This window comes from Grammomys surdaster, unplaced genomic scaffold, assembly GCF_004785775.1.
Source record: "Grammomys surdaster isolate TR1022 unplaced genomic scaffold, NIH_TR_1.0 203, whole genome shotgun sequence".
Lineage (NCBI taxonomy): Eukaryota > Metazoa > Chordata > Mammalia > Rodentia > Muridae > Grammomys > Grammomys surdaster.
Genome location: NW_021604648.1, coordinates 3,281,603 through 3,291,260, shown reverse-complemented (window position 1 = coordinate 3,291,260; position 9,658 = coordinate 3,281,603). Strand labels below are relative to the sequence as shown.

General features: G+C 39.1%; 1 protein-coding gene and 1 pseudogene across 3 annotated transcripts in view; one reads left to right on the top strand and one right to left on the bottom strand.

Annotated features, from left to right (window-relative positions):
* Acer3 (alkaline ceramidase 3) overlaps positions 1-9,658 on the bottom strand; it is an 81,610-nt gene that overhangs the window by 23,360 nt on the left and 48,592 nt on the right. The window lies entirely within an intron of this gene.
* LOC114623932 lies at positions 2,821-3,841 on the top strand (annotated as a pseudogene).

The window sequence follows — 9,658 nt, the reverse complement described above, 5'->3', positions numbered from 1 at the left end:
TCCTTCCTTCCTTCCTTCCTTCCTTCCTTCCTTCCTTCCTTCCTTCCCACTCATCATCCATTGTCCATCCATCATCCATCCATCCATCCATCCATCCATCCATCCATCCATCTATCTATCTACCTATCTATCTGTCTGTCTTATGGTGACAAGTATTGAACCACAGCTTCATATATACTAGGGAAGTGTCCTGCCACTGAGCTAATATATCTGTGGTTCCCCTTCCTTTTCCTTTTTTTCTTTTATTTCACACAACGGCTTACTATGTAGACTAGACTGGCCTGGGACTCTGCATCCTCCTGCCTTAGTCTCACAAGTGCTAGGACTATAGCTGTGTGATACCATGTCCAGTTTAAAGTCTGTTTTTTAAAAGATAGGAGAGACAAGTGCAGTAGCATATACTTGTATTTCCACTACTCAGAAGGTTGAGGCAGGAGGATCATTAGTTTGAGGGTAGCCTGGCCTATACTGCTAGACCCTATCTCAAAGCCAGTCAACCAACACATAGCACTGATTATTCTCGTAATAAATAAGATTCTAAAGTAACTGGGCATCAGAGTATCATATAATAATACAGGCTATGAAAATTTTTAAAAAGATTTTTTCTAGCTTCGTCATTAACAAGATGAGAAAAAGCAGACAAATCAATATCCTTTCAAATTCTCACTTATTTATAAAGAAAGATATTTTTAGCATGATACTGGTTAAATGAAACTATATAATATGCATGTGTACATATTTATATACAATGTAGCATATAACAGATCAAAATTACTAGCTATCTTTTTTTCCAAATATGCTTATCACACATCAGTTTCCTTACATTCCTACTTAATAATAAAGGTCTGGAGTGATGGCTCAGAGCATTTGCTGCTCTTCCAGAGGACCTGGGTTCAATTCCTAGCACCTCCTTAGTAGTTTACAACTATCTTTGATTCAAGTTCCAATGGATCCAACTCCCTCACACAGACAGACATACATGCAGGCCAAATTCCAATGCACATAAAGAATGTGAGATGCATAGTTAATAATAAAATGTACAAAGAAACATAATAGAAAAAGTTAACCCAAACTACACAGATTCTCATTTTTTCATATTGTTTACACTATGTGCTTTAACAAAATCTGAGGGTAAAGTGAGAAAAGACAAGTCTCCATATACTGATGTACCACATTTAGGAACCAATCTTTAATAGACATCTACTCCGCCAGGAAAATTCAATAACAGGTCTCCTTGAGACAACAGATGAGCTCACTCTGAGATATCAATTACTGATTTGTCAATTTGCTGCTAAAACAGCTTCACTGGCTCCTTAGGTATTCTTTTTTTTTTATCTACTCTTACAAATGCTTTTCTTTTTGTTTCTTCACTTTAAGATATACTGGTGTGTCTATTTAATGTGGCAGCTATGTAATTAGGGTATTACCTTATTTGGAAGACCATCACATTAAATCAGTGAATTTGGGCTCTCATTTGGAGATTTCTGGATCACCTTGAACTTTATAGTAAAGTAAAATTGCTTTCCCTCCTCATGAACTGAATTCAGCTAGCTTTGCTGTTTACTAAGCTTTCCCTTTAGTTCTATATCGTGACTCGTCTCTAGAGCTAAGTCAATACCCTCTAGAAGCTTGTCATCATCTATCATGGGCAGGAATTCACGGGCCATTTGACATCTTTTTTTTTATTCAGTTTTAATTTATTGTCATCACGTTTCTTCATGATCCAGATATTTGAAAATGCAAAGAAAACCAACTTTTCATGATATGTCAGGGACTGGCACTAAAAAAAAATCCAGACTGCAAATGAGTTATACAAATGAAATATCAAATGGAGATCCAGTTATCAAAATGAAAGCACTCAACATATTAAAAGTTGACAATTAAGAAAAAATTTTAAAAAAAGAAAAAAGTTCACAATTATTTGTACAGAGCACATAAAAGTCAGCTTGCTATCCAACCGCTGTGCTTTTTAAAGAGCTACTGCAGAATTTGAAGAAAATAGACGTATTAGTTAACTTATAAAGAGATCAAAGAGCCTGAAACAAGTAGTAAAAAGAGATTTTTGCCTTTATTAGAATGGCATTAAGCCTTAAATATGCCAATTTTGGTAATCACGTTATTGTTTTAATAAGAAACGACTCTACAGAATTGCAATACTGGTCCAACAGTCTTGTCTTTCTTTTAAAGCAAGAAACAGAATGTAAGTAACCAGAAAGCAGGGCAGGCATCAGCTAACCCAGGAGACTAGCTTCTTAGATCCAAGCGTTTGCAGAGAGAACCTTTGGGCTGGGGAGGGGTAGAGCAGCTCGAGATAACTGGAACCCAGAGTGTGCGCCAAGTCCCATGAGGCTGCTTGTTGAATTCATCTTTTCCTTGGTCACACTGTTTCCCTCAAATACTACAGTTTTTCTTTGACTTTTTTTCCTCAAAGTATAAAAAAGTATGAAATATAAACAAGCTTCGGCACTGCTCCCTCAGCAGTGCCCAATCAGGCATTACAGAGCTCTCTACACACCCACAGAGCCCAGCACACTGGCGAAGTCAATAATATACAAAATATCAGGGCACAGAAAGAACTAAAACCCATTTCTTTTTTGATACACGTAAGATTCAAATATTCAACCTAAAGGAAAACACTCGTCTTGGCTCTCTTCTACATCTGCATGTTGACACACTCATTAAATATTCCTGTACGATCATGTTTGGGTAAAAACCTCAGAACCACCCATTCAGACAAAAAACAGGTCATCAGAAAGATTATCTCATTTCCATCTCCCTAACAAAGTGGCCAACCCGCCATGGCATAGTTGAAGACTGGGACTTAACGGAAGGTTCATGGAGCAAGTGATTTTTAAATATTTAAGGGCAGACCCTGAAGATCATCACTTTCTTTTGACTGAACCTCCACTGAATACCCCAGAAAACAGGGAATATACTGCTGAAATAATGTTTGAGTCCTTCAGTGTTCCAGGCTTGTACATTGCTGTGCAGGCTGTTCTTGCCGTAGCTGCATCCTGGACCTCAAGACAAGTAGGAGAGCGGACGCTGACGGGTACAGTAATAGACAGTGGAGATGGAGTCACTCATGTCATTCCTGTGGCTGAAGGATATGTTATCGGCAGCTGTATTAAACACATTCCAATTGCAGGAAGAGATAACATAGTTTATTCAGCAACTGCTGCGAGACCGAGAAGTAGGAATTCCTCCTGAACAGTCCTTGGAAACTGCGAAAGCAGTGAAGGAATGCTACAGTTATGTCTGTCCAGATTTAGTAAAAGAGTTTAACAAGTATGACACTGATGGGTCAAAGTGGATCAAACAGTACACCGGAGTCAACGCCATCTCAAAGAAAGAGTTCTCCATTGACGTTGGCTATGAGCGATTCCTGGGACCCGAGATCTTTTTCCATCCAGAGTTTGCTAACCCAGATTTTACACAACCTATCTCAGAAGGTGTAGATGAAGTCATTCAGAATTGCCCCATTGATGTCCGGCGTCCTCTTTACAAGAACATTGTCCTCTCTGGTGGTTCAACCATGTTCAGGGACTTTGGATGTCGTTTGCAAAGAGATTTGAAGAGAACTGTAGACGCCAGGCTGAAGTTAAGCGAGGAGCTGAGCGATGGTAGATTGAAGCCCAAGCCTACTGATGTACAAGTTATTACACACCACATGCAGTGGTATGCAGTCTGGTTTGGAGGGTCAATGCTGGCTTCCACGCCTGAGTTCTACCAAGTATGCCACACCAAAAAGGATTATGAAGAAACTGGACCTAGCATTTGTCGTCACAATCCAGTGTTTGGAGTCATGTCCTAGAGTTGACTCCTTGTTTATTGGGGTTAGGGAGATGGTCATTTGACATCTTAATATATAGTTTTGAGATGTTTATTTATTTTTATGAATATGAATGATTTGCCTGTGTGAATGTATATTATGTGCATGCCTGGTACCCGGAGAGATAGGAGAGGACATCAGATTGCCTAGACCTGGAGTCACAGATGGTTTTGAGCTGTCCTGTGGCTGCTGAGAACTGCATCCTAGTTCTCTGTAAGTACATCAAATGTTCTTAACCACTGAGCTATCTCTCTAGCCCTATATAGGATAATATCAAATTGTACTATTAAGTTTAATGAATGTAACTATCAAGTTGCCTTCTTACATTGTTTTCATGTGATACTTACAAAATACTACATTTTCTTGTTTTTAACATTTTATAAGGCTTTAAATGTACTGTTATTGGGTGTGTTTGTACTTGAGAAATATGTGTGACTGTGGATTCATATACATAGAAATGTCCTTCCATCATGGGACCTAGGGACCAAATTCAGTATCAGGCTTGCATGGTAAGAGTTTTTAACCTGCTGAGCCATTTTGCTGTCCCATTTTCACTATTTTTATGAATCAAGAAATTAAAAGCTTAAAGACAAGAAGAAAGGTCTATATGGCTTATCCAGTGTCACAAGATCAAGATTCTAAACTTTCCAGCCAGTGTTTCTTTAGATAAGTTTGCTTTCCCCTTCTTTTTCAAATAATGGGTAGTTGTGTCAAAGATCAGACGAGTCATTTATTGTTGGGTTTTTGTTTGTTTCTTTCTTCATGGGGCCAGGGATTAAACCCAAGGCCTTCTGACTCCTGGGCAGATATCCTACCACGGAACTCTCACTCCAGCCCCACTAATTGCTTATCTTAAAATAAGCAATCAGATCCAACAAAAGCTACCGTTAGAAGAATGAAAACAGGCTGGGTGTGGTAGCACATGTTGTAACCCTACACTTGGAAGGCTGAGGCAGAAGTAGCTCAATAGAAGACAACCTGAGCTATATAGTGAGACATTCTCTAAAAAGACCAAACACCACAAAAAGAGTGAAAACATATGCCATAGTATGGGATGGTACCTACTTAGTACAGCTGTCATCCAGATCCTGCAAACATTTAATATTTTGCCACATTATTTCTCTCCCTGTCTCACTTTATGTAACTACTTATCTATAACTAAACATTCAGATGCATGTTTCTCCTTAAACAAAGATATTCTATTACATATCCAAAGTATAAACACAGAGACTATAATATTGGTGGCATGATAATAAATGGCCTAATTTGAAACTTACAGTTGTCTTAATATTTGTAATAGGCAAACCCAAAAGAAAAATAAGTGGGGCATGGTTGTTGGTGCCTTTAATCCCAGTACTCAGGAGGCAGAGGCCAGCCTGGTCTACATAGTGAGTTCCAGGCCAGCTAGACTGCATAATAAGACCCTGTCTAACACACACAAAACCACTATACAGGGCATGAAAGTTATATCTAGTCATCACACCTCTCAATTGTGCTGGTTGGGTTTTTTTCCAACTTGACAGAAGCTGGGGGTCATGTGGGAAGAGAGAACTTAACTGAGAAAATGCCTGTAAGATTGGCCTACAGGAAGATCTGGAGGGCATTCTCTTGATTAAAGATTGATATAGGGAGGCCCCAGCCCATTGTGGGTGGTGCCAGCCTTGGGTAAGTGGTTCTGAGTTACTATTAAAAAGCAAACTGAGGTTTTTTGTAATGGTCTCCATCTGTTGCAAAGAGAGGGTGATCTGTTGATGATGGGTGAAGATTACACATACTTGTGGGTATAAGGACAAGTGCTTATAGATCGTTGTTAGGGATTATGCTAGTTTAGTAAAGTAGTGGCAGTAGATTCTCCTCCAATAACCACAAGCAATCAAAATGCAGAGAGGTAGAGCCCAGTCCCAATAAATACATCTACAAAACAGTTCCCACACCTGAAGCTCAGGAAATATTTTGGAAGAGAAGACGGAAAGATTGTAAGAGCAGAAAGTTGGGGAGTTTGCTGTGACTCTCCTAGTAATATCAGAAGCTACACCCATTAAGTCTCACCAACACAACTGTCCATATATGAGATGAACAAGAATGACACTGATCAGGATGCCAAACTGGACAAAAAAAAAGCCCATGAAGCCTCAACCTTACACAAAGAACTATATGCAACCAAGGAAAGTTAGAAATAGGAGAAATGGCCTTCCTGAGGGAAGAACACACCAACTGGTTGTCCAGTACCAAATAAATGATCACCCTGAAAACATATATACAGGTAGCAGTGTATGGAACAAGCAGATTATATTTAAGAATATATGTGTATACACATATACATATATGCATGCAGTTACAATTAGTTTTAAAAAAAGAGGCCATGAATTTGAAGGATAGAGGGAGGAATATATGACAGGGTTTGGAGGGAGGAAAGGGAAGGGTAATTACATTATAATCTCTTTTTAAAAAGAAGAAGCAGCAAGCTGAGCAATCCATGAGGAGGCAGCCAGTAAATCTTATGGTCTCAGCTTGAGTTCTACTTCCAAGTTCCTGCTTGAGATCCTGCCTTGACTTCTGTACATGGTGGGCTATAAGCTGTAGGATGAAATAAACTTTTTTCCCTTTCGAGTTGTTTTTGGTTCGGTGTTTACTGCAGCAATAGAAGGCAAGCTAGAATACTCTCTGAAGTCTTCTTAGTCCACACTAGTCCCTCACTCTTTCCTTGTGTTTGATGAATTTAGCTTTTGTGGCCCACAGAATCCTGTTACTTGGCTGTAAAAGTAACTTTTATTCTCCAGTTGTAACTGTTGTCTAGGGAGGCTTACTGCCTCTGTCTGCTAACCTAGACCTAGTCCTGGAAGCATCTGGCCTCTGTACAATCTAATCTAGGCCTAGAAATTTTCAGCCTCTCAGACTTGCTGCTGAGTAAGCTTAGCCTTTCTTGTTCTTTCTGAACTCTAGCTGGCTGGTTCAACTCAACTGTTCTGGCCTCAAATTCCTCTCCCAGCCGACTTACTCAATCTGGCTTTTCTCTACGCCTCTGAATACCTTTGCTTGACCTCAAACTAACTCTAGCAATCTTTCTAGTCTTCTGGCTCATTCTCATGCTCTTGCTTATTTTGTCTTTACCTATGTCTAGCTTGTTCTCTCTTCAATCTGTCTCTGTAAAACTCTCCCAGTAACACTGCCTCCTTCTCCCTCTGTGCTGCTCTACTCTCCCTCTCAACTCTACTGCACTGCTCTCCATGAACTCTACTGTATTCCTGTGCTGTACTCTCTTCCTCCTGTACTGTCTGTCTCTCCCTTAAGTAGCTTTCCTTTCCTCTCTTTTCTTTTGAGAGTTGGGCATATCCTATTCTGTCAAATCTTTCTCTGATGTTGTCACCTTTTTCTGCAAGTTTATTAGACATCATATTCAAACATGGGTGCTTCCTTTTATAAACTAACTTTACTTTCATTGTTTGGGATTAAAGGAGTACTAAAGGCATGTGTGACTTCCAGCCAGATTAAAGGTATGTGCTAAGGGTCGAGCCACACCCTAACTAGAAACAGGTTCAAATATCCTGTAACAAACACTTGGTTTAGGCTGGTTTGAATTTATATTCCTTTTCCCTAAATCTTTAGGGTTCTAGGATTACAGGCATATACTGTCTGGATTATGACTCTTGATATTTTTAAAGGTTATAACTAAGTTACTCTGGGGATTCCTTTAGTTTGGGTTTGTTTTTATATCTTTTCATGATTTATTAAAATGATGCTGTGTCCTCAAGTGACAGGGATTCCTTATAATTGTCAAGGACAAGAGACTGTGGGATGGGCCCTTGGAACTTTAAAACAATATCTTCATAAAATAAAAAAGGGGGAGATATATTCCTGTACACTACAAATTTATTTAAATCATGTTCTTTTTATCTTTTATTTTAAATTTTTTTTAAAAAATTTGAATGCCAAGGAACTTTCTGCTGAGTGTCTACAGCACTCTACAACTAGGCATACTTATATGCATAGGTGAAAGGGAAGGATCCACTTACTGGCATAAAGCATGATCCAGATGAGGTATTAAATGTGGGGAAGAGGGCGTGTTTGTGTTTTTTCTACAGGATGATGAAGGAGCATGGTGGCCGCCAGAGCAATGGGTGAGACATGCTGATGCCTGGACAAAGAATGATGCTGACCTGTGAGCTTGCTGAGTTCCCTGACAATGGTGACTGAGAAGCTGTATTGGACAGAAGTTCCCGACCCACCATTGCTTACCTATACCCCTGATGGGACAAGCTGCCTTGCCTCAAGTTTTTAGACCTTGTGGAACAGAGAATCAAAAAGAGAAGTTATAATGACTCTACTGTTGTTATTAAATGTGACCAGTTATTCAGACTCAATCATGGACTGGCCTAGAAATCAATTCAATATTGGAAATAACAGCCTTCATTTGGAAGTCTGGTTCTGGACATTTTCAGAGACATATATGGAAATTAGCTGCAGTTCTCTATGATGTTAAATTAGCAAGAGATAAAGTTGGGGCAGGATCTGGATTTCAAACAGGTGTTAGCACATGTGTTAAGGCTCTTTTAATTGTCAAGTTAAAATTACTTTTGTTTCTTCTACAGTATTTAATGTAAGTTGCATTGATTGTACACCTTCTAATTGTGTTTGTGTTTTGAAATTCGGCATGTCAGTTACGGAGGTCTATCAACGAGCTTTTGTTTTAGTGTCCTGAGTATCACAGAACCTTGGTATTCTAAAAATAGCTTGCAAGTACTGGAAGAGATGAGTCAGGCTTTAAGCAGAAGCAAGAGAATAGTGGGCTTGATTATTGCTTAATTAAATTAATTGCTAGCACCACTGCTTCTGCAATTGCTTTGACACAAGAAGTTAAGGCAGCTACTTTTGTTAATCATTTAGCAAAAAATGTTACTAATGTGTTGATATACAAGAGGATTTAGATAGGCATTTGGAACAACAAATTGATGCTCGTTATCCTATTCAAATTATTGGAAGGAGGTTCAGAGTTTAAGGGTAAGGAGCCATCTCGAGTGTCATGCCAAATACACATAATATCATGTTAGTTATAAAATTTACAGTGGCAATGAATCATGTTAGAAGAAACATGATATCCATTTGATACCTATTACTGGTAATACTAAATTCACCGTAGATTTTTCTAAATAAAGCATCCAAACCAGGAGCTCATATTAATATTGACCTCAAATTCTTTTTTTTTTTTTTTTTTTTTTTTTTGGTTTTTCAAGACAGGGTTTCTCTGTATAGCCCTGGCTGTCCTGGAACTCACTCTGTAGACCAGGCTGGCCTCAAACTCAGAAATCCACCTGCCTCTGCCTCCCAAGTGCTGGGATTAAAGGCGTGCGCCACCACTGCCTAGCTGACCTCAAATTCTTAATCCATTTTCCTACTCCAGGCCCCAGAGTGCTAGGATTAAAGATGTGCACCACCAAGCCTAACTATCTCATTCTATATTGTAACTTCTTCCATCAGTGGGAAATACAGCTAGCTTGTTCAACTGCTTGGCAGCTTATTGCAAAAAAAAACAAACAAACAAACAAACAAAAAAAACAGTACAAAGAGGGGCTGGAGAGATGGCTCAGTGGTTAAGAGCACTGGCTGCTCTTCCAGAGGTCCTGAATTCAATTCTCAGCAACTACATGGTGGCTCATAACCATCCATAATGAGATTTTGTGCCCTCTTCTGTCACACAGGTATATATGCAGGCAGAACACTGTATACATAAATAAATAAATCTAACACACACACACATGCCATACACACACACACACACACACATATATATATACATATACGTATACGTATATGTGTGTGTGTGTGTGT